The 25836-nt window shown below is 43.3% G+C and overlaps 6 non-coding genes across 6 annotated transcripts; all 6 read right to left on the minus strand.

Moving 5' to 3' along the window:
- Positions 1-7912: 7912 nt before the first annotated feature.
- trnai-aau (transfer RNA isoleucine (anticodon AAU)) lies at positions 7913-7986 on the minus strand. The gene has a single exon. It is a non-coding gene; the product is annotated as a tRNA-Ile (tRNA).
- Positions 7987-9237: 1251 nt separating this feature from the next.
- trnai-aau (transfer RNA isoleucine (anticodon AAU)) lies at positions 9238-9311 on the minus strand. The gene has a single exon. It is a non-coding gene; the product is annotated as a tRNA-Ile (tRNA).
- A 1251-nt stretch (positions 9312-10562) lies between these two features.
- On the minus strand, positions 10563-10636 carry trnai-aau (transfer RNA isoleucine (anticodon AAU)). The gene has a single exon. It is a non-coding gene; the product is annotated as a tRNA-Ile (tRNA).
- Positions 10637-11887: 1251 nt separating this feature from the next.
- Positions 11888-11961, minus strand: trnai-aau (transfer RNA isoleucine (anticodon AAU)). Its single transcript has one exon. It is a non-coding gene; the product is annotated as a tRNA-Ile (tRNA).
- Positions 11962-13212: 1251 nt separating this feature from the next.
- On the minus strand, positions 13213-13286 carry trnai-aau (transfer RNA isoleucine (anticodon AAU)). Its single transcript has one exon. It is a non-coding gene; the product is annotated as a tRNA-Ile (tRNA).
- Positions 13287-14537: 1251 nt separating this feature from the next.
- trnai-aau (transfer RNA isoleucine (anticodon AAU)) lies at positions 14538-14611 on the minus strand. Its single transcript has one exon. It is a non-coding gene; the product is annotated as a tRNA-Ile (tRNA).
- Between the last annotated feature and the right edge of the window lie 11225 nt (positions 14612-25836).

The raw sequence follows: 25836 nt of genomic DNA on the forward strand, positions 1-25836 counted from the left end.
AAACCATGAGGTAATTCAAACTTATTTAATTTCTATACTGTGAAATGTCAGATTGAAAGTGGTTTCTGTTCTTAATGTTTGTATTGTTTATGTATTTCATGTATTTTTGTACAGTTTTGTGTTGACGAGTCCTACATCAACATGAATGTGAATTTCAATGTGAAGAGCACGTGTCATGCTCTGTAATGCAAGGGAGCAATGAGGGGCTGTAGAGACACTCATAAGAGTAGCAGGAGCACTTTTTTATGAACTACTAATTTGTTATATTTTAATAGAATATGAAATGTAGTAGAAAGTTGTATCAGATCAGACCACTGGACAGAAACACCCCACCAAGACTGAGTTTTCATGTTTCTGCACATGTCACCTACAAACTGTTGACAGAGTGGATGAGGGTCTACAGCAGAGGTTCCCCATCCTGAGGTTGTGACAAAGTCAGGGTGAGTTTTGTTTAATATGTTTTTAAATTATTATTATTATTATTATTATTATTATTATTATTATTATTATTATTATTATTATTACATTATTATATTGTTATTTTAAATATATTATTCTGTAAGTAAAAATATGATTGCTTAATATGTTTTTGCATTATTATTACTATATAGTATTTGTTATTTATATATATGAATTTGTAATTAAAAATATGATAAAATTATGTCAAATTAAATCAAAATTATAAACCACATTAATGTACATAGTATAACAACATGATACATATGATACAAAAAACATGTCTTAGTATTTTAGGGGTTGGAGGCTAATTTGAAAATGTTACAATGGGGTAAGGTTTTAAAGCCCTGGCCTACAAAGTAATTTTAAACCCCACCGCACAGCATTGTCAAAGCCCTGCTACCCGCTATCAATGCAGTTGTTAGCTCTGTATTAGACAAGTGTCTAAAAGTTGCATGAATAGATTAATAATACCCCTGTACTACTGGTAAACCTTTAAGTTTACATCATAATTTTTGTAAGTGTTGGAATATGTTGAGGGTGAGCCTATTTGTTTCTGTGTCTGTGAAATAAGCCATTTTACAAAACATAGAGTTTGTAGTGATTTTTCAGAGTTTCAGGGTTTAGTAGAATGCACTTTTGGTTCATATAAATATGACGTTGTGCTTATTTCAGTCTGCTGTGTGTGTTTCCTGAAGACTGACTGCATTTTCACTATGTAGTTTGCAGATTACTCCTAGAAGTTACATAAATAATTTTACAAAACTTAAAATTTGCAGTAAAATACCATTTGTGCTTATTATATCCTTGCAGTGTGGTCCCTATTTCTGTGTTTTGTATGTGTGTCATGCTTGCAGTTGTCACCATGTATTTGTAGGTTTGAAAAATAAGGTATTTCCAAAGGAATAGAAACTTAAGTGTTTCTCACTTTATTTACAATAGATACCTGATGTACTTTGTCGCCAGAACCTGGTATAACTTTGAAAAAGAAGCCAAGAGTGAAAGACTGAATAGAATATATATGGAATATGCTGGAAATGACATTACTCCGTACAGGTCCGTGTTTGTTTCTGTCCAATGTTGGTGTTGTGAACCAGAAATTAATGATTACAAGTATCTATACAACATTTCATGGAGTATCTTTTTCTACTTCTGACTATGTTCCATGTTGTAAAATGCTTGTTTGCCACAATAAAAGTCACCATTGTGTGTGTGTGTGTGTGTATTTTATTAATTCTATACATTTGAGCACAAACAAATCATATATACATATATTATTTATTACATATGAGTATTCACAAATAGTGCTTCACTGTGTCTCTCTAAGAAAAGTGGTGTGCATGTCTTTAGTGTCTATTGATAAATAAAACCTAACAAGATATATATATGTTTGTGTGTGTGTGTGTGTGTAATGGAATGAAATGCAGTATATTCTTAAATATGATACATGTTAAGGCTACGTTTGAGCATTCACTAATGTAACAAATATAATAAGTACAGTGCTGGTCAAAATGAACAGATATAATTCTATATATTTCACTGTTGTTCTCTATTGTCTATTGATAAATATAAACTAAAGAGATATAGGTATGTGTGTTTATCTGTGTTTGCTTAAATATATATGTAATGACATGCAATATATGTAAGTCTATACATTTCTTAATCGATTTTTTCTTACCTTTTTATTTTGCAAACACAGTATCATCCTAACCCTAATCATAAAACATATAAACTAAAAACACATGTGGGTTCAAATCCCACTCTGGGTAAATATTAATTTTTCTTTTTAATTTACTAAAACAGTATCATAAAACAGTGTAACCTTAAATATATATAAAACGTTTATTTTTCTTATTTTTTAATTTACTAAAACAGTATAATCAAACATAATCTAAAATAAAATATATATGTGTATTTACAACTTTTATTTTTCTCAAATGTATACAATATAACCTTGTATATATATATATATATATATACACTCACCTAAAGGATTATTAGGAACACCTGTTCAATTTCTCATTAATGCAATTATCTAACCAACCAATCACATGGCAGTTGCTTCAATGCATTTAGGGGTGTGGTCCTGGTCAAGACAATCTCCTGAACTCCAAACTGAATGTCTGAATGGGAAAGAAAGGTGATTTAAGCAATTTTGAGCGTGGCATGGTTGTTGGTGCCAGACGGGCCGGTCTGAGTATTTCACAATCTGCTCAGTTACTGGGATTTTCACGCACAACCATTTCTAGGGTTTACAAAGAATGGTGTGAAAAGGGAAAAACATCCAGTATGCGGCAGTCCTGTGGGGGCGAAAATGCCTTGTTGATGCTAGAGGTCAGAGGAGAATGGGCTGATTCAAGCTGATAGAAGAGCAACTTTGACTGAAATAACCACTCGTTACAACCGAGGTATGCAGCAAAGCATTTGTGAAGCCACAACACGTACAACCTTGAGGCGGATGGGCTACAACAGCAGAAGACCCCACCGGGTACCACTCATCTCCACTACAAATAGGAAAAAGAGGCTACAATTTGCACAAGCTCACCAAAATTGGACAGTTGAAGACTGGAAAAATGTTGCCTGGTCTGATGAGTCTCGATTTCTGTTGAGACATTCAGATGGTAGAGTCAGAATTTGGCGTAAACAGAATGAGAACATGGATCCATCATGCCTTGTTACCACTGTGCAGGCTGCTGGTGGTGGTGTAATGGTGTGGGGGATGTTTTCTTGGCACACTTTAGGCCCCTTAGTGCCAATTGGGCATCGTTTAAATGCCACGGCCTACCTGAGCATTGTTTCTGACCATGTCCATCCCTTTATGACCACCATGTACCCATCCTCTGATGGCTACTTCCAGCAGGATAATGCACCATGTCACAAAGGTTGAATCATTTCAAATTGGTTTCTTGAACATGACAATGAGTTCACTGTACTAAACTGGCCCCCACAGTCACCAGATCTCAACCCAATAGAGCATCTTTGGGATGTGGTGGAACGGGAGCTTCGTGCCCTGGATGTGCATCCCACAAATCTCCATCAACTGCAAGATGCTATCCTATCAATATGGGCCAACATTTCTAATGAATGCTTTCAGCACCTTGTTGAATCAATGCCACATAGAATTAAGGCAGTTCTGAAGGCGAAAGGGAGTCAAACACAGTATTAGTATGGTGTTCCTAATAATCCTTTAGGTGAGTGTATATACAACTTTTATTTTTCTTATTTTTTAATTTACTAAAACAAATCATAAAACATTATAACCTAAAATAAAATATAAAACTTTTCTTTTCTTATACTCTTTTTATTTACTAAAACAGTATCATAAAACAATATAACCTATTGATTATATATATATATCTGTATTTAAAACTTTTATTCTCTTTTTATTTACTAAAATAGTAGCATAAAACAATATAACTTTAAATATATATATGTATTTAAAACTTTTCTTATTCTCTTTTTATTTACTTAAACAGTATCATAAAACAATATAACCTTAAAAACACAGTTTATGCTATTAAACATTACACCTCCACACCAGCAGTGTGAGGTGCCCTTGGACATTCACCATGATGGATGTCACCCTAACAAAATGGCTACCATCTTACCAGATGACCTATGACCTTACAAAACCCAGGGGGGTGCTGGGAAGGAGAGAGGAGTTCCGGTTCAATGGTACATAAGGAGGGAGGGTCAAAGAGTAACCCAGGGGGGTGCTGGGAAGGAGAGAGGAGTTCCAGTTCAAAGGTACATAGGGAGGGCGGGACTTCCGGCTCTCAAAATAAGTGATGCTGCCATCTATACTACTCACAGACAGTTAGCCACAGCCACGGCTTCTTCCAATTCTCGTCAGTGTTCCAGATTCGATGTTTTTTTTCTTCAGTGACGTTGTAAACACGCACGTGGGGAGCACATCAAAACCCAGTTTTGTGATTCAGTTACAGAAACAACTGACACAGCGGAGCAGTAGGGGTTGTAACATTTTTTGGTCCAAGGTCTGGACCACAGCGACTGAGTGGTCCGGACCTCGGCACTGTGGTCCACGGAGTGGTCCCGATCACGTAACGCAAATTGGGATGGGTTTTTGTTTAGTTTTTTTGGACACACCGTATAAAACCCATTTACTGTCAAATATATTATCGACATATCCAAACTACAAACATAATGATCATAAATGTACAATATTAATAGTATAATTCTCATTTGTAACATAGCCGATAGCTGATTTCTTTTTTAATCTTATCTATCAGACAATTTGTAGGAAGCTGTGCTAACGTTACTCTGAAAAATGCGCTTACATTGAGCAACTTTGTCATTCTGAATGAAATTATTCAAGTTATCATTTTTTCCTCATCATGACTGAAGAGAAAAGATAGCTTATTTAGAATCTTATCTTTAATTTAATGTCAGCCTATTTACATGTCCTCTGTTTGCGCTCTGCCAAGAAATGTTTTATCAACTTTTTTGGTTAAACCATATCTTCCTTATTTTATCACTGTGAGATCTAGCAACATTAAAAACAAAAGCATAGGTTGTTTTGTTTATGTATGGTTAACATTGTAATAGTTGGTATTTTAAAGAGAGATTATAAGAGATGTATTAACGTATTGATCATCTGATGCCCTTTGTCTTTTCTTGAAGGATAATGTCATTATGAAGAAGATAAAACTTTTTTTTTTTAAACACCTCCCCCCAGCAGGATTTGGGTCGCCTCCGCACTGTTTCTGCTGAAACAAAAAAACAAGTGTCAATCTCTGCAGGAATCTACTCCGGCTCCCCCTTCTGGTGATGAAGAGGAACCCGAGTCCAAGATGCTTCCAACCAGCCCTCAGGCGCTCCCTTCGGCTGTAGGTCACGCTCCAGGGGGCCGGGGGAGTTAAGAGGGTGTCACTGGACGGGGACGACAAACGCCTCCAGTGACAGACGGACGCACACAGAGAGAGAAAGAGACAGAGAGAGAGAGTTGCACTTCCTCCTGCAATGCAATAAATATGCCCAAAATAAGGGACACATTCCTTAACAAAATAATGAATGCCACCCTACCTTTGACAAAACTGAGAAAAAATAAAAATGGTCAGTCCTCCTGGAGGAGGGACACACAGCCTCCCTGGCTGCCCAATATGTCACCGGCTGCCACAGCCTGAGGGGCACAGTGACACATGAGCACCAGCTGTAAATAAAATGTAAATACTCATTTGTAATGCATGTCATTGTATTTCCAAAAAGGAATCTGTAAACACTAAACCTATTTTCTTTAATTCTATGTATTAAAGATCATTTTTAGTTTATTACATTTTGTTTTTCTGTACTTTTATACATCTTATTGTGATTTTGGCAGGACGCTGTCTGTCACGGCATGGCTGCTGATGACGCACACTAATTAGGTGCTCATGTGTTGCAGCCGTGTTGTCCGCTGCTTCGCAGACAGCTTGTGAGCTCACGGCTGCAGGCAATGATCACTGAGGCGACTGTGACGTCATTGGCAGGTGTGCTTCATCTATTTAATCCCTCTCCTTCCCCGAGGGAGACTTTATTGTGACTGCCCGGAGCACCCTGTTTGTGTGGATGTTTTGTGTGCTGGTTTTGCCTTGTTTTCCCCTTTTTGTGTTTTTTTCTGTTGGACTATTGTGAACCCCAATAAAGCTCGGACACCGCCGGAACCCGAGACTCTCTCCGTTTATTGTGTCCGGCATTTACATTTGGTGGCCAATGTGGGGAAGCTTTGTGACATACTTACCCTGAACTCTGTACCCGGAAGGACAGCTATGGAGGCGTCTCCAGTGGAACAGTTGTTGGCCCCAGTGGTGAAGCTGCAGGCTCAAAAACAATAAACTCTCGAGACGCTTGTCCAGCAACTTCAAGTACCAGCTCCTGCACCTAACCCTGCTGTTTACCGCAGCAAACCCGGCTTGGGCAGGTCTGCAGATTCCAAAGATGGGACCGGAGGACGACCCAGAGGCTCTGAATTTCTGTCCAATATTAAAGATCCTAGGCTCTCATTGTCTGATTTGGCTGGGGCACAATTGGGACATGTCTCTGGGGACCGATCACCATTAGTGACTGCAGGTGATGAGAGGGGCAGGGACAGCCTTCCCTCTGACTCCAGTCGTGTAGCAGCCAACAGTACCCTGTTGGACCCAGGGGAAGGAACGAGTTCTGGGACTCACCTCCTCTCTCCTTCTTCCAGTGGAAGGCCCGGCACTGGATCCCGCCTTCAACCGGGTTTCCGATTTCGCTATGGACCAGACACAGGATGATGCCCTGGGACATATATATGACCAGGTCAGAGTTGTTGATGGTTGCATAGTGAATACACAGAGGGCACTTTGTGTTTCTCTCCAAACCAGCAGCCAAACCGATCATGCTGGATGATGTTGCAGACAGAATAACGTTCACCACGGTGCCTCCACACTCTTTCACGAATACCAATCGAGCTGCACGGTGCTGGGCTGTGAGCACAGGTCCCACTAGAGGATGACGGGCCCTCGTGCCACCCTCATAGAGTCTGTTTCTGACAGTTTAGTCAGAAACATGCACACCAGTAGACTGCTGGAGGTCATTTTGGAGGGCTCAGGCAATGCTCCTCCTGTTCCTCCTCGCACAAAAAAGCAGATACTGGTCCTTCTGGTTCTTCTGATAGCACGGATGAATGTGCCATACTGGAGGAGCTGGACTACCTGTGCAACCTGAATGGGCTGCAAGGAGCACCTCATAATTCCAGTAGTGACAAGGACACTAGCAAAAGGCAAAACTAGAGAAGAATCAGTCAGGAAGCATAAGGAGAGAGCAATCGTCTGTGGCCACTACCTGCAAAACCATTCCCTTTTTGGGGTTGTCTTGCTGTTGCCTATCTCCGGTGCACCTGCTGTCACTTTCATTTGCACCAAAACAAGAGACAGTGATTCACAACCGCTTAGGCTTCCTAACTGTACAGATTAATATGCCTGAACTGTAACTGACTTGGTATTATGCTGTGATGATTACTTGTTCCCTTATTTTTTTGAGAGGTGTATTATAGAAGATAGCCTTGAGAATGCGGCCACAGAATTGCGGGAATCCGTGACTTTCAACACTTATGCAACCGAGTCGAGGTGACCAACAGCTCAATGTCTGGTTGGCACCATGGCTTAGATGTGCCATTCATGAAACTTGCGTTGATTCTTGAAGCCACTGGCATTGCTTCCCTCTCCAAGTCTGTGTAATAAGGAATTGGCAGGAGCCCACGAGTTGAAACTATCAGAGGACAGAATGCAAATGAAGTGTTCTGAGAAAAGCAAAGCGGCGAAAGGACATTTTCCCGTGTGCATGTAGATGGCCGACTTTGACACGGCTTGATGAAGTCTTGTGGATCCTACCACTGCTTAAGTGCACTACTACGCTTGCCTTCAGGGAGTTTCATGTCAAACATTCAAAAAACAGGACTCGAACTAGACGGATGAGCACCTACGATCGGTCTTGGCCGATGTGGGGATCGAACCCAAGACCTTGGCGTTATTAGCACCACGCTCTAACCAACTGAGCTAACCGGCCATCAAAAGGAGTCTCTCTGCCAGGCATTTCCTCATGTTTATGTAATTTGGCTGCAAAATGCATTACACACAAGTGTGAAAAGAACACTTTTGCAATTCCTAGCATTGGTGATGCTATAAATCTATCTGTCAGGAGTGGGATTTGAACCCACGCCTCCATCAGGAGACCAGAAAACCCTTCTACACTCTTCAAGGGAACAACACCTTAAGTCTGGCAAATTAGACCACTCGGCCATTCTGAGAGGATGTATACGTCCACCGCGAGATTATATACTGATCAAGAAAACTGCGGGAACACTTAAATCACACATCGGATCTCCGTGATCAAAATCTAGGAAACCTCAAGATCTTCACCGTACATTGCATAATTCGTAACTCTCCCACCTCCATGCTTTTGAGACTGTACTGGGAGACACAGCAAACTTTCTTCAGACAGCACGTATGGATGTGCCATACTGGAGGAGCTGGACTACCTGTGCAACCTGAATGGGCTGCAAGGAGCACCTCATAATTCCAGTAGTGACAAGGACACTAGCAAAAGGCAAAACTAGAGAAGAATCAGTCAGGAAGGATAAGGAGAGAGCAATCGTCTGTGGCCACTACCTGCAAAACCATTCCCTTTTTGGGGTTGTCTTGCTGTTGCCTATCTCCGGTGCACCTGCTGTCACTTTCATTTGCACCAAAACAAGAGACAGTGATTCACAACCGCTTAGGCTTCCTAACTGTACAGATTAATATGCCTGAACTGTAACTGACTTGGTATTATGCTGTGATGATTACTTGTTCCCTTATTTTTTTGAGAGGTGTATTATAGAAGATAGCCTTGAGAATGCGGCCACAGAATTGCGGGAATCCGTGACTTTCAACACTTATGCAACCGAGTCGAGGTGACCAACAGCTCAATGTCTGGTTGGCACCATGGCTTAGATGTGCCATTCATGAAACTTGCGTTGATTCTTGAAGCCACTGGCATTGCTTCCCTCTCCAAGTCTGTGTAATAAGGAATTGGCAGGAGCCCACGAGTTGAAACTATCAGAGGACAGAATGCAAATGAAGTGTTCTGAGAAAAGCAAAGCGGGGAAAGGACATTTTCCCGTGTGCATGTAGATGGCCGACTTTGACACGGCTTGATGAAGTCTTGTGGATCCTACCACTGCTTAAGTGCACTACTACGCTTGCCTTCAGGGAGTTTCATGTCAAACATTCAAAAAACAGGACTCGAACTAGACGGATGAGCACCTAAGATCGGTCTTGGCCGATGTGGGGATCGAACCCAAGACCTTGGCGTTATTAGCACCACGCTCTAACCAACTGAGCTAACCGGCCATCAAAAGGAGTCTCTCTGCCAGGCATTTCCTCATGTTTATGTAATTTGGCTGCAAAATGCATTACACACAAGTGTGAAAAGAACACTTTTGCAATTCCTAGCATTGGTGATGCTATAAATCTATCTGTCAGGAGTGGGATTTGAACCCACGCCTCCATCAGGAGACCAGAAAACCCTTCTACACTCTTCAAGGGAACAACACCTTAAGTCTGGCAAATTAGACCACTCGGCCATTCTGAGAGGATGTATACGTCCACCGCGAGATTATATACTGATCAAGAAAACTGCGGGAACACTTAAATCACACATCGGATCTCCGTGATCAAAATCTAGGAAACCTCAAGATCTTCACCGTACATTGCATAATTCGTAACTCTCCCACCTCCATGCTTTTGAGACTGTACTGGGAGACACAGCAAACTTTCTTCAGACAGCACGTATGGATGTGCCATACTGGAGGAGCTGGACTACCTGTGCAACCTGAATGGGCTGCAGGGAGCACCTCATAATTCCAGTAGTGACAAGGACACTAGCAAAAGGCAAAACTAGAGAAGAATCAGTCAGGAAGGATAAGGAGAGAGCAATCGTCTGTGGCCACCACCTGCAAAACCATTCCCTTTTTGGGGTTGTCTTGCTGTTGCCTATCTCCGGTGCACCTGCTGTCACTTTCATTTGCACCAAAACAAGAGACAGTGATTCACAACCGCTTAGGCTTCCTAACTGTACAGATTAATATGCCTGAACTGTAACTGACTTGGTATTATGCTGTGATGATTACTTGTTCCCTTATTTTTTTGAGAGGTGTATTTTAGAAGATAGCCTTGAGAATGCGGCCACAGAATTGCGGGAATCCGTGACTTTCAACACTTATGCAACCGAGTCGAGCTGACCAACAGCTCAATGTCTGGTTGGCACCATGGCTTAGATGTGCCATTCATGAAACTTGCGTTGATTCTTGAAGCCACTGGCATTGCTTCCCTCTCCAAGTCTGTGTAATAAGGAATTGGCAGGAGCCCACGAGTTGAAACTATCAGAGGACAGAATGCAAATGAAGTGTTCTGAGAAAAGCAAAGCGGCGAAAGGACATTTTCCCGTGTGCATGTAGATGGCCGACTTTGACACGGCTTGATGAAGTCTTGTGGATCCTACCACTGCTTAAGTGCACTACTACGCTTGCCTTCAGGGAGTTTCATGTCAAACATTCAAAAAACAGGACTCGAACTAGACGGATGAGCACCTACGATCGGTCTTGGCCGATGTGGGGATCGAACCCAAGACCTTGGCGTTATTAGCACCACGCTCTAACCAACTGAGCTAACCGGCCATCAAAAGGAGTCTCTCTGCCAGGCATTTCCTCATGTTTATGTAATTTGTCTGCAAAATGCATTAGACACAAGTGTGAAAAGAACACTTTTGCAATTCCTAGCATTGGTGATGCTATAAATCAATCTGTCAGGAGTGGGATTTGAACCCACGCCTCCATCAGGAGACCAGAAAACCCTTCTACACTCTTCAAGGGAACAACACCTTAAGTCTGGCAAATTAGACCACTCGGCCATTCTGAGAGGATGTATACGTCCACCGGGAGATTATATACTGATCAAGAAAACTGCGGGAACTCTTAAATCACACATCGGATCTCCGTGATCGAAGTCTAGGAAACCTCAAGATCTTCACCGTACATTGCATAATTCGTAACTCTCCCACCTCCATGCTTTTGAGACTGTACTGGGAGACACAGCAAACTTTCTTCAGACGGCACGATTGGATGTGCCATACTGGAGGAGCTGGACTACCTGTGCAACCTGAATGGGCTGCAGGGAGCGCCTCATAATACCAGTAGTGACAAGGACACTAGCAAAAGGCAAAACTAGAGAAGAATCAGTCAGGAAGGATAAGGAGAGAGCAATCGTCTGTGGCCACCACCTGCAAAAACATTCCCTTTTTGGGGTTGTCTTGCAGTTGCCTCTCTCCGGTGCACCTGCTGTCACTTTAATTTGCACCAAAAAAGGAGAGAGTGATTCACCACCGCTTTGGATTCTTAACTGTACAGATTGATATGCCTGAAGTGTAATTGACTTGGTGTTATGCTGTGATGATTACTTGTTCCCTTATTTTTTTGAGAGGTGTATTATAGAAGATAGCCTTGAGAATGCGGCCACAGAATTGCGGGAATCCGTGACTTTCAACACTTATGCAACCGAGTCGAGCTGACCAACAGCTCAATGTCTGGTTGGCACCATGGCTTAGATGTGCCATTCATGAAACTTGCGTTGATTCTTGAAGCCACTGGCATTGCTTCCCTCTCCAAGTCTGTGTAATAAGGAATTGGCAGGAGCCGACGAGTTGAAACTATCACAGGACAGAATGGAAATGAAGTGTTCTGAGAAAAGCAAAGCGGCGAAAGGACATTTTCCCGTGTGCATGTAGATGGCCGACTTTGACAGTGCTTTATGAAGTCTTGTGGATCCTACCACTGCTTAAGTGCACTACTACGCTTGCCTTCATGGAGTTTCATGTCAAACATTCAAAAAACAGGACTCGAACTAGACGGATGAGCACCTACGATCGGTCTTGGCCGATGTGGGGATCGAACCCAAGACCTTGGCGTTATTAGCACCACGCTCTAACCAACTGAGCTAACCGGCCATCAAAAGGAGTCTCTCTGCCAGGCATTTCCTCATGTTTATGTAATTTGGCTGCAAAATGCATTACACACAAGTGTGAAAAGAACACTTTTGCAATTCCTAGCATTGGTGATGCTATAAATCAATCTGTCAGGAGTGGGATTTGAACCCACGCCTCCATCAGGAGACCAGAAAACCCTTCTACACTATTCAAGGGAACAACACCTTAAGTCTGGCAAATTAGACCACTCGGCCATTCTGAGAGGATGTATACGTCCACCGGGAGATTATATACTGATCAAGAAAACTGCGGGAACTCTTAAATCACACATCGGATCTCCGTGATCGAAGTCTAGGAAACCTCAAGATCTTCACCGTACATTGCATAATTCGTAACTCTCCCACCTCCATGCTTTTGAGACTGTACTGGGAGACACAGCAAACTTTCTTCAGACGGCACGTATGGATGTGCCATACTGGAGGAGCTGGACTACCTGTGCAACCTGAATGGGCTGCAGGGAGCACCTCATAATTCCAGTAGTGACAAGGACACTAGCAAAAGGCAAAACTAGAGAAGAATCAGTCAGGAAGGATAAGGAGAGAGCAATCGTCTGTGGCCACCACCTGCAAAACCATTCCCTTTTTGGGGTTGTCTTGCTGTTGCCTATCTCCGGTGCACCTGCTGTCACTTTCATTTGCACCAAAACAAGAGACAGTGATTCACAACCGCTTAGGCTTCCTAACTGTACAGATTAATATGCCTGAACTGTAACTGACTTGGTATTATGCTGTGATGATTACTTGTTCCCTTATTTTTTTGAGAGGTGTATTATAGAAGATAGCCTTGAGAATGCGGCCACAGAATTGCGGGAATCCGTGACTTTCAACACTTATGCAACCGAGTCGAGGTGACCAACAGCTCAATGTCTGGTTGGCACCATGGCTTAGATGTGCCATTCATGAAACTTGCGTTGATTCTTGAAGCCACTGGCATTGCTTCCCTCTCCAAGTCTGTGTAATAAGGAATTGGCAGGAGCCCACGAGTTGAAACTATCAGAGGACAGAATGCAAATGAAGTGTTCTGAGAAAAGCAAAGCGGCGAAAGGACATTTTCCCGTGTGCATGTAGATGGCCGACTTTGACACGGCTTGATGAAGTCTTGTGGATCCTACCACTGCTTAAGTGCACTACTACGCTTGCCTTCAGGGAGTTTCATGTCAAACATTCAAAAAACAGGACTCGAACTAGACGGATGAGCACCTAAGATCGGTCTTGGCCGATGTGGGGATCGAACCCAAGACCTTGGCGTTATTAGCACCACGCTCTAACCAACTGAGCTAACCGGCCATCAAAAGGAGTCTCTCTGCCAGGCATTTCCTCATGTTTATGTAATTTGGCTGCAAAATGCATTACACACAAGTGTGAAAAGAACACTTTTGCAATTCCTAGCATTGGTGATGCTATAAATCTATCTGTCAGGAGTGGGATTTGAACCCACGCCTCCATCAGGAGACCAGAAAACCCTTCTACACTCTTCAAGGGAACAACACCTTAAGTCTGGCAAATTAGACCACTCGGCCATTCTGAGAGGATGTATACGTCCACCGCGAGATTATATACTGATCAAGAAAACTGCGGGAACACTTAAATCACACATCGGATCTCCGTGATCAAAATCTAGGAAACCTCAAGATCTTCACCGTACATTGCATAATTCGTAACTCTCCCACCTCCATGCTTTTGAGACTGTACTGGGAGACACAGCAAACTTTCTTCAGACAGCACGTATGGATGTGCCATACTGGAGGAGCTGGACTACCTGTGCAACCTGAATGGGCTGCAGGGAGCACCTCATAATTCCAGTAGTGACAAGGACACTAGCAAAAGGCAAAACTAGAGAAGAATCAGTCAGGAAGGATAAGGAGAGAGCAATCGTCTGTGGCCACCACCTGCAAAACCATTCCCTTTTTGGGGTTGTCTTGCTGTTGCCTATCTCCGGTGCACCTGCTGTCACTTTCATTTGCACCAAAACAAGAGACAGTGATTCACAACCGCTTAGGCTTCCTAACTGTACAGATTAATATGCCTGAACTGTAACTGACTTGGTATTATGCTGTGATGATTACTTGTTCCCTTATTTTTTTGAGAGGTGTATTTTAGAAGATAGCCTTGAGAATGCGGCCACAGAATTGCGGGAATCCGTGACTTTCAACACTTATGCAACCGAGTCGAGCTGACCAACAGCTCAATGTCTGGTTGGCACCATGGCTTAGATGTGCCATTCATGAAACTTGCGTTGATTCTTGAAGCCACTGGCATTGCTTCCCTCTCCAAGTCTGTGTAATAAGGAATTGGCAGGAGCCCACGAGTTGAAACTATCAGAGGACAGAATGCAAATGAAGTGTTCTGAGAAAAGCAAAGCGGCGAAAGGACATTTTCCCGTGTGCATGTAGATGGCCGACTTTGACACGGCTTGATGAAGTCTTGTGGATCCTACCACTGCTTAAGTGCACTACTACGCTTGCCTTCAGGGAGTTTCATGTCAAACATTCAAAAAACAGGACTCGAACTAGACGGATGAGCACCTACGATCGGTCTTGGCCGATGTGGGGATCGAACCCAAGACCTTGGCGTTATTAGCACCACGCTCTAACCAACTGAGCTAACCGGCCATCAAAAGGAGTCTCTCTGCCAGGCATTTCCTCATGTTTATGTAATTTGTCTGCAAAATGCATTAGACACAAGTGTGAAAAGAACACTTTTGCAATTCCTAGCATTGGTGATGCTATAAATCAATCTGTCAGGAGTGGGATTTGAACCCACGCCTCCATCAGGAGACCAGAAAACCCTTCTACACTCTTCAAGGGAACAACACCTTAAGTCTGGCAAATTAGACCACTCGGCCATTCTGAGAGGATGTATATGTCCACCGGGAGATTATATACTGATCAAGAAAACTGCGGGAACTCTTAAATCACACATCGGATCTCCGTGATCGAAGTCTAGGAAACCTCAAGATCTTCACCGTACATTGCATAATTCGTAACTCTCCCACCTCCATGCTTTTGAGACTGTACTGGGAGACACAGCAAACTTTCTTCAGACGGCACGATTGGATGTGCCATACTGGAGGAGCTGGACTACCTGTGCAACCTGAATGGGCTGCAGGGAGCGCCTCATAATACCAGTAGTGACAAGGACACTAGCAAAAGGCAAAACTAGAGAAGAATCAGTCAGGAAGGATAAGGAGAGAGCAATCGTCTGTGGCCACCACCTGCAAAAACATTCCCTTTTTGGGGTTGTCTTGCAGTTGCCTCTCTCCGGTGCACCTGCTGTCACTTTAATTTGCACCAAAAAAGGAGAGAGTGATTCACCACCGCTTTGGATTCTTAACTGTACAGATTGATATGCCTGAAGTGTAATTGACTTGGTGTTATGCTGTGATGATTACTTGTTCCCTTATTTTTTTGAGAGGTGTATTATAGAAGATAGCCTTGAGAATGCGGCCACAGAATTGCGGGAATCCGTGACTTTCAACACTTATGCAACCGAGTCGAGCTGACCAACAGCTTAATGTCAGAAAGTAAAAGAACACTTTTGCAATTCCTAGCATTGGTCATGCTATAAATCAGTCTGTCAGAAGTGGTATTTGAACCCACGCCTCCATCAGGAGACCAGAAAACTCTTCTACACTCTTCGAGAAAACAACTGCATTTCCGTCCTTGCACTCTCTCATTAATCCAATCTTGCCCAGTCAGCGAGAGAAGCCATGTACATGCTTTGCCTTCCTCTCCCTCTCCCTTCACTGCCAGTTCAGCGATGACATCTCAGAACTCTCTCACAGCTGACTTCTATGACATCACAGAGTGCATCAATTCCGTGGCTTCTCATCTGTCGCCACACTGTCAGGGTTGACTTTCTCACTCACTATGCCAAGCTTTCTCGGAAACACTGGAATACGTGGATGAGTTTGTACCACTTTTGGAGGTTTTGCCCACCTGGGGCGAGGCTGTGATCCAGCTGAAAAGCAATTTGGGCATGTGGGCAGCGAAAGATGTATCTGTGATGAAGAGAAACCCAGGTCGATGATGTTTCCAATCAGCCCCATCGGTCCAGCCACAGACACACACACAGACAGCCACAAGCACAGACTGCCACAGACACACAGACAGCCACAGATAGACAGACAAACACACAGACAGTGTGCCTGACAAAAACTTTCCCTCACAGTCAAGTCAACATGAGTCGTATTATCTAAAAGAAGAACCCATCATTTCCTTTCGTCTCTATATCAGAGAGAGCGATTAAAAAAACACATCTGTAAATGCTACTTGTACAAGCACGCTGAGATGCCCCATCATCAGTAGGCATGCTCTGTGGCGCAATGGATAGCGCGTTGGACTTTTAGTGAAAAGGGCAGTGGTCATTCAAAGGTTGTGGGATCGAGTACCACCGGAGTCAGTGCTCACTTCATGACCCGGAGGCTTTTCTTACCATCTTCAAGCGCACTGCCCGGTGTTGCGACTGGCCGGAGTCGGAGTGGGCGGTACGCCTGGCTCCCCTGCCACCCGAGTGCTTCGTCCCGAGGATGCCCTAGACTACAAAAGTCTGAGGGACAGTGTCCTGGACCGGGTCGGTCTGACGTCGGACGGCCAGCGCCGAAAGCTCAGAAGCCTCCGGTTCGAACCTGGCTCCCGGTGCCTGCCACCGCTGGCTCAAGCCACGGAAGTTGCCGACCTGGTGGCCTTGGAGCAGTTCATCTGCCATCTCCCACATCCAACCTGAAGGCTGGCACCAGGCTGGCAGAGAACCATCATTGCCCGGGACGATGCCACCTTCTGATGCCCGACGGCGGGCACCCTCCCTTCCATTCCCAAGACCCCCTCTGACCCGACTGTCCTGGATACCAGCATGTTGCCAAACACCACACCTAAACATGTTTCTCCCCGACCCACTTCCCCTTCTCGCCTTGCCTGTCCCAAAAACAAATCTGCCTCCTTAGCTCCTTCTTTTTCTCTCTCCCCCGGCAGTGTGTGGTCCCCTGGAAAAACCACGGTGACGTTGCGGGCAGCCTGGACATCGCCCGGCCGGGTGTTCGCTAGTGAAAACTATCTATCTAATATTAAGGATCATAGGCTCTCATCTGATTTGGCTGGGGCAGGTCACCTGTGTCGTGACAAGACCTTAAGCCGGATAATGGACCGATTCTTCTGGCCAGGCATCAAAAAGGAGGTAGAAAGATGGTGTGCTGCCTGTCCGGAGTGCCAGAAGACCAATGCCAGTGCAGTACCGTGGGCTCCGCTGGTACCGCTGCCTCTCATGGAGATACCATTTGAGCGCATTGGGATGGATTTGATCGGTCCGTTGGAGAAAAGCTCCGCGGGGTATCAATTTGTGCTGGTCATAGTAGACTATGCCACTCGGTACCTGGAGGCAATTCGTCTACGGACAATGTTAGCGACTAGGATCGCCGAGGAGCTGTTTAAGGTCTTCACTCGGGTGGGGATCCCAAAGGAAATCCTGACAGATCAGGGCTCTCCATTCATGTCACGCGTGATGCGAGACCTCTGTAGGCTGCTGGGGATAAAGTCCATCAGGACCTCAATCTATCATCCCCAGACAGACGCCCTAGTGGAGCTCTTTAATAAAACCCTAAAGAACATGATCTGTAAGTTTGTGAGCACAGACGCTTGGGACTGGGACAAGTTATTGCCACCCCTGCTGTTCGCTGTACGCAAGGTGCCACAGACGTCCACTGGCTTCTCTCCCTTCGAGCTGCTGTACGGGAGGCGGCTGAGGGGCATCCTCGACTTAATAAAGGAGGACTGGGAGGCGACCGCCCCCTCCCAGACCTCTATGGTACAGCACATCCTGGACCTGAGAGATCGGCTATCGGCACTGGGGAAACTTGCACAGTTGCATCTTTTACAGGCCCAGGAGCGACAACAGCGCATGTACAACAGGAGAGCCCGGTTACGATCGTTCACCCAAGGACAAGGTACTGGTGTTATTCCCAAATTCAACATCTAAACTGCTGGCTAAGTGGCAGGGACCCTTTTTGGTCACACGCCGCTTAGGGGATGTTGATTATGAGGTGTGTCGCCCAGATCGTCGGAGGTAAAAGCAGATCTATCATCTGAACATGCTGAAGAAGTGGCGAGAGCAGGAAGCATTGGGTGCTTTTAGTTCCCCCCACAATAAAGAGTCTGAAGCCACTGTTTCTGAGGTTCGCACTGAACTCAATTTAACAAACGCCCATTTAACAAACGCCCAGAAACAGCACGTTTGCTCTTTATTGTGCCGCTTCCAGCATGTCTTTTCTCACCGACCCGTGCTCACACCTCTCATTGAACACCACATCCACACAGCACTGGACCACTGCGTGCGTGTCAAACCCTATCGCACCCCCTATTACAAAAAGTAGGCTGTCAATGAAGAGGTGCAGAAGATGTTGGAGCTGGGAGTCATTGAAAAGTCACAATCGGAATGGTGTAGCCCTATAGTCTTGGTGCCAAAGCCTGACGGCAGCACTAGATTCTGCGTTGATTATAGGGAGCTCAATGCAGTGTCTAGGTTTGATGCCTATCCGATGCCCCGTGTGGATGAGTTGCTGGATCGGCTGGGCGCTGCTCACGGAAAACCCGGGCAAGTGAACAGTTGGGAGGAGGGAGACCAAGTATCTGGGGTACCTCTTAGGAGGGGGGCAGGTACGGCCAGTCGTTGACAAGGTGACCGCTATTGCCTCCTGTCCGCCTCCTAAGTCCAAAAAGGAAGTTCGGCAGTTTTTGGGGTTTTCCGGGTATTATCGCCAGTTTCTGCCGGACTTTGCCACCCTGGCTTACCCCCTGACCGAACTGATGCGAAAAGGTGCTCCAGATACGGTCCAGTGGACGGAGCAGTGCCAGGTGGCTTTCCAGGCGATTAAGGACCGCCTCTGCCAACACCCTTTTTTTAAATGCCTTGACTTCTCTCTCCCTTTCATTCTACAGACCGACGCCTGAGAAGTTGGAGTGGGCACGGTCCTGTCCCAGAGTGTTGGGGGTCAGGAACACCCCGTCCTCTATCTAAGCAAACAATTATCGCCCAGGAGCGTAAATATAGCACCATTGAAAAGGAGTGTCTCGCTATAAAGTGGGCTGTGCCCTGTTTATTTAATCCCTCTCCCTCCCCGACGGAAGCAGCTAACCGACAAGAAGGTGGACTGAGTCTATTACCCCTGTCTGCCCGGAGCACCCCGATTGTGGACACTTTTTGCTTTTGCTTTTGATTTTGTTTTTGTTTTGTATCTCCGCCCTTTTTTGACATACCTGAACAAAATAAAGCCCGGACACAACCGAAACCGGAGACTCTCCCTCTCTCTCTCCCCGTTATTTGTGTCCGGCTTTCACAGTAGGCTATTCAAGAAGGGGGGCTCAAAGATGGCCAGATATAAATTTATCTATTTTATTTTATTTTATTTATTGTGCTTTGTTGGCACAGTGTTTAATGTTCAGTCTTAAATACATATTTTTTAATTGTAGTTTTGTAATTGATTTTGTCTTTGAAAAGCAAGACAAAATAATAAAAAGCACATTTTAGACTATTTAATTTATGCAATGGTGAAAAAATTGTCAAAATAACTGAAATGTAAAAAACAACAAACAAAAAAAAACTATCAAAACAATCTGATGCATTTAAAAGAACAATAACGGTCAATGCATTTGACAAATAAAAAAAACATCAAAACATTCAAAAACAGTGAAACCAGTGCTATTTAGAAATAATTAATACAATCATTTCCATAATTTCTTTACGTACTGTTGGAAATATACCATCTGGCCCAGGTGATTTGTTTGTTTTTAATTCTGCTAGTCCCTTTACTACCTCCTCCTCATTTATCCTGATCTCTCTTAGGGTTTGACTGGACTGGTTGTTAACCTGTGGCATGTTATCTGTTTTTTCTTTAGTAAAAACCTCAATATCGTCAGCTCAGCATACCTTAGTATAACTTAATATAAGCAACAGAGACGCTGCTGTGAAGGAGCGCAATAGTCTCTATAGCCACTCTGTCACAGCCACCTCAATAAATACATCAATTCATTAATCACTGGATTGACTTCAACCATTTAAACACATGTAATGTTTTGCTTTATGCTAGGGGTGGCTAACCCTGGTCCTGGATTTGAGCCCCCACCTCCCCAGGGATCTGTATTGGCAAACTGCTGAGCTGATGATATTGACTGCAAAGGGGAATCCCTCTGGAATGGTCCATTATACAGGGGAGCTAAAGACCTCCAGGAAAGCACTAACCTGTGGCCCTGGGGCCCTGGGGTTTGTCTGCCTAACGCTCGTCCTCTGTTCTTTGGGTCTGCACTGGTTCTGGTCCTATCTGACCAACCTGTTCTGAATAGGGCAGTGGTTCTCGACCTGCGGCCCGTCACACATGGAAGTGCGGCCCACGATATGACACCCACATTTAACACTACAAGCGCAGAGCCGGTCAATTTGTTTTGGTTATTCAAATTTGAATTATACTGTGTTCCAAAATACACTGCGCATATACCCATTCGTGACTATTCCTAACTATATGTATTAAACATGCCTACAGCGTTTTAGCTGCATAAACATGAAAATAAATAAGTTATAAACACATTTACCTAGAATAGCCAAAATCGGGTTATTTTGACTGGTCATTTAAATACATAATAACTCAAATATAACACATAATCCTGCCTTCCCTTTACAATAGAGTCAGTCTGGCACTCAAGTGGCGATCTCTACCTGTCTACAATCTTTCATGTGCTTGAAAAACACATGCATTTGTACAGCATTACAGGTGTTTTCTTACAACTGTAGTAAGATTGAGTGGATACAGTGATTACCCGCAAATCAACATGGATTTGAAACGGAGATTGAAGAGAGCTCGTTTTGGAAATTGGACAAGTAAAATCATGTTCTGTGAAATTGCAGTGTCTCACCACACAATAAGATGAGTTACAACAACCTCAACTTGAACAGAATTGTAAAACTTTAAATAACGTGCTCAGGTAACCACAAAACATATGTTCTATGAACGTTTTGTGTAATGCGCATGTGCCAAAACCATCACGTCATGATGACATACTACTTTACCGGAGTTGAGACATTTTGTGTATTAATTAGCATGGGATAAAGTTGCTGATCATGCAAGAAAAGATGAAGTAGCCCGCGTTTGAATGATTATAGATGGACTTTGTGGATTGCAAATAATGAAATTAATAGTCATTCTTCCTCAACTTTCATTACTTACAGTGGGGGAAAAAAGTATTTGATCCCCTGCTGATTTTGTACGTTTGCCCACTGACAAATAAATGATCAGTCTATAGTTTTAATGGTAGGTGTATTTTAGCAGTGAGAGACAGAATAACAACAAAAAAATCCAGAAAAATGCATTTCAAAAGTTATAAATTGATTTGCATGTTAATGAGGGAAATAAGTATTTGACCCCTTCGACTTAGTACTTGGTGGCAAAACCCTTGTTGGCAATCACAGAGGTCAGACGTTTCTTGTAGTTGGCCACCAGGTTTGCACACATCTCAGGAGGGATTTTGTCCCACTCCTCTTTGCAGATCCTCTCCAAGTCATTAAGGTTTCGAGGCTGACGTTTGGCAACTCGAACCTTCAGCTCCCTCCACAGATTTTCTATGGGATTAAGGTCTGGAGACTGGCTAGGCCACTCCTTGACCTTAATGTGCTTCTTTTTGAGCCACTCCTGTGTGTTTTGGGTCATTGTCATGCTGGAATACCCATCCACAACCCATTTTCAATGCCCTGGCTGAGGGAAGGAGGTTCTCACCCAAGATTTGACGGTACATGGCCCCGTCCATTATCCCTTTGATGCGGTGCAGTTGTCCTGTCCCCTTAGCAGAAAAACACCCCCAAAGCATAATGTTTCCAACTCCATGTTTGATGGTGGGGATGGTGTTCTTGAGGTCATAGGCAGCATTGCTCCTCCTCCAAACACGGCGAGTTGAGTTGATGCCAAAGAGCTCGATTTTGGTCTCATCTGACCACAACACTTTCACCCAGTTCTCCTCTGAATCATTCAGATGTTCATTGGCAAACTTTAGACGGGCCTGTACATGTGCTTTCTTGAGAAGGGGGACCTTGCGGGCGCTGCAGGATTTCAGTCCTTCATGGCGTAGTGTGTTACCAATTGTTTTCTTGGTGACTATGGTCCCAGCTGCCTTGAGATCATTAACAAGATCCTCCCGTGTAGTTCTGGGCTGATTCCTCACCGTTCTCATGATCATTGAAACTCCACGAGGTGAGATCTTGCATGGAGCCCCAGACCGAGGAAGACTGACAGTTATTTTGTGTTTCTTCCATTTGCGAATAATCGCACCAACTGTTGTCACCTTCTCACCAAGCTGCTTGGCGATGGTCTTGTAGCCCATTCCAGCCTTGTGTAGGTCTACAATCTTGTCCCTGACATCCTTGGACAGCTCTTTGGTCTTGGCCATGGTGGAGAGTTTGGAATCTGATTGATTGATTGCTTCTGTGGACAGGTGTCTTTTATACAGGTAACGAGCTGAGATTTAGGAGCGCTCCTAATGTCAGCTCATTACCTGTATAAAAGACACCTGGGAGCCAGAAATCTTGCTGATTGATAGGAGATCAAATACTTCTTTCCCTAATTAACATGCAAATCAATTTATAACTTTTTTGAAATGAGTTTTTCTGGATTTTTTTGTTGTTATTCTGTCTCTCACTGTTAAAATACACCTACCATTAAAATTATAGACTGATCATTTCTTTGTCAGTGGGCAAACGTACAAAATCAGCAGGGGATCAAATACTTTTTTCCCTCACTGTAAGTAATGAAAGTTGAGGAAGAATGACTATTTTGTCAATTAGACTTGGTTTATAGTTGTGAAAACTTGAAAAATTAAGTTCAATTAATATGTTTTTCAGTTGACTTAACTAAAAATTCTAAATGCTTATTAATTGATAGAGTACGTTGGCTCAATTTACTGCATGTTATTTCAACAGTGAGTGAACTTAACACTTCATGTTTGCTAAACTGAGTCAAAGCAACAAGATGACTTGACTAAGTCACGTTGCGTCAACAAATAATTTTTACAGTGTAGCGGTTACATTTATGATTTTAAGAAATGTGGCTTCATTTTTAGTAATAGGCTCTACTGAGTGTAGGTCCTTGTTTTGTGAAAGTATGCCTCAAAGCTAACCATATTGTGACTGCAGTTCACCATTGGTCGTTTGAAAATATCAAATAGCATGTGCTCTCTCTGGTTGGTTCCCTGACTAATTGAGGTAGAAAGCAGTCGTTTGCCCTCTAAAACATTTCTACTACTGCTTCTGTAGTCTCAACTGGGCTTTCCCAGTCAATGTTAGGAAATCTAAAACCCCATTATAACAGCCACTATAGCCCAATTGAAAAATCGTTTAAAGTGGTAATGTTATCTCTGAATAACTAGTTGTGTGCAAGTTTCTATCAGCTACTTTCAGAGAACAAAAGTAGTGAGGGAGTTCAAGGGTGACGATCTCGAGTCATTGTACATTTTCCCTGCATGCTTTGAAGACACGCGATACTCATAATACACAATACTTCAGGTCCAAGTTCAGAACCGGACAGCCGTCTTTAGACTCTTTAATAAAGGCAACCTAAATTAATCAGTGGGCCGTACGTCTGGGTGTCAAATAAGCAACTGGGCCACAACAGGAGCGTAGCCATGGGTGGGCCTGGGTGGGCCTGGGTGGGCCATGGCCCACCTACTTACCTCTCAGGTCCACCCAATCAGAGAGTGTAAAATTTCTCCCGCGTGTTAAAAAAACATTATAAATACAAGATTCTGAAGCAATAACGTGTTTCGGAAAATCACAGGCTTTATTCCAAAGCATGGGGGCTGGTTCTTTTCAAGTCTAATGGTTACATTTTGGCTAAGTTATGCACAAGCAGGTTATAACTGGCTGTGGTAAATGTTTTTTTACGTAGTGCATCACACCATGACAACTGAACAAATGTAGTTGTGAACGGAGTTCCTACAAATGGTGAAACAAAATTATTTGTTGAATTATTTCAAAAGACGAGAAGAGAACTATCAGAACAGCACATTACACAACCTGATAAATCACCAACTGCATCGGAAGAAACCAATATAAGCACTGCTTTGCATCCACAGGCCAGTGTTGAATTCGGTAAGGAAACATTTTACTGTCCCTCGGATTTATAAGGAATAGATGAGTCACCTACACGGCCAAAATTGCAGGCATTTGCTTTAATTTGTGTTAAATCCCAAAGTTTTTCATCACAGCGGTGGTATGAGAAGTATCGCTGGATGGAATACAGCATAGCCAGAAATGCAATTATCTGTAGATATGCAGGCATTCGTTCTGATTCCCACACCGAAGAAACATTCACTAAAAATGGTTTTAAAGATTTTAAGCATTTGAATCAGAGCCGTTCAAAACATGAAGCAAGCAACTGGTACTGTCCATCCGAAGGTTACAGACAAAGCCACACAGAAACATTTTTAATTGGTTAAATCGGGATTCCAGGAAGGCTTATTTGAGAGGAATTGTGATTAAAGCTGTGACTGACATTCTGATGTACTGCACAAAGCAGTGAATTCCAATCAGGGGTCTCAGAGAAGCTCTAAATAAAGGACATTTCTCTGAGCTATTTAAAGTAAACATGATAGTGAAATACAAACCTGTGTTGAAGAACTCCGCAAAAATGCAACACTATGAGCCCTGATACTCCAAAAGAGCTACTGCTTTACCATCACGCACACCTCATCACAGGGTACATTTCATGACCAGCATCAGTTCAGTATAGACCAGTGTCTCTATGGTTACCTTGTCCCAGTACAGACCAGTGTGTCTCTATGGCTATTATTATTATTGTTATTATTATTATTATTATTATTATTATTATTATTATTATTATTATTATTATTATTATTATTATTTCTTGGCAGATGCCCTTATCCAGTGCTATACAAATTGCAAGAATACAGTTAAGGCATCAAATATTACAAATACAAATGTACATTGTACAAAGCAATTCAAAATATAATACATTTTACAACTTCCAATTTACACAGGTAAGTACAGTAAGTGAGGTCATACATCCTGGAACGTAAAAGCTAAGTGCTGTCAAGATGTAAGGTCACAGGAAAGGGAGCAAGGGGGAAATCAATCAATAATACAAGTATTAGTAACACAAGAAGCATGATCAAATGCTGTGAAGTGCTATCTTCCAGGGAATAAAAGGACTAATACGTAATATTACTAATGGTTACCTATGTAGAAGCCCCAGTATAGAACAGTGTCTCTATGGTTACCTATGTAGAAGCCCCAGTATAGAACAGTGTGTCTCTATGGTTACCTAATCCCAGTATAGACCAGTGTGTCTCTATGGTTAGCTATATAGAAGCCCCAGTACAGAACAGTGCGTCTCTGTGTGTAGAGTCACAAACACACAGAGGGAATTCTAGATGGGCAGGAACCAGAACCCTTGGATGATCTAGAGCTAGAGAGGGAGGATTCCCCTGTTGTGAGACGCTCCTAGAGATATAACAAGGGTACACTTCCAGTAAGCTTAATAGATGGGTATTTACAAAAAATATGCAGTGTATTGTCATTATAGATCACAGACCCCTTAAAAGGTATCCTGAAATTGCCTTGAATGTTTTGATATATAACCTGTATTAATTCTGCAGGTTTTCAACAGGGGGGATACTGTAAGGGATACTACTTTGTTCAGAATACGGTATTGTTACATTAAGAACACCAGAGAGGTCTAATGCAATGGATGGCTTCGCAAACCAACTGAATTACTGAATCGCCTAACCTGCTGTCCAATCGGAATGTAGCTTTCTCGAGAAAAAGGGTGGGCTGTAGTTCGGGAAGAGTA

This window comes from Amia ocellicauda, chromosome 12 (genome assembly GCF_036373705.1).
Source record: "Amia ocellicauda isolate fAmiCal2 chromosome 12, fAmiCal2.hap1, whole genome shotgun sequence".
Classification (NCBI taxonomy): Eukaryota; Metazoa; Chordata; class Actinopteri; order Amiiformes; family Amiidae; genus Amia; species Amia ocellicauda.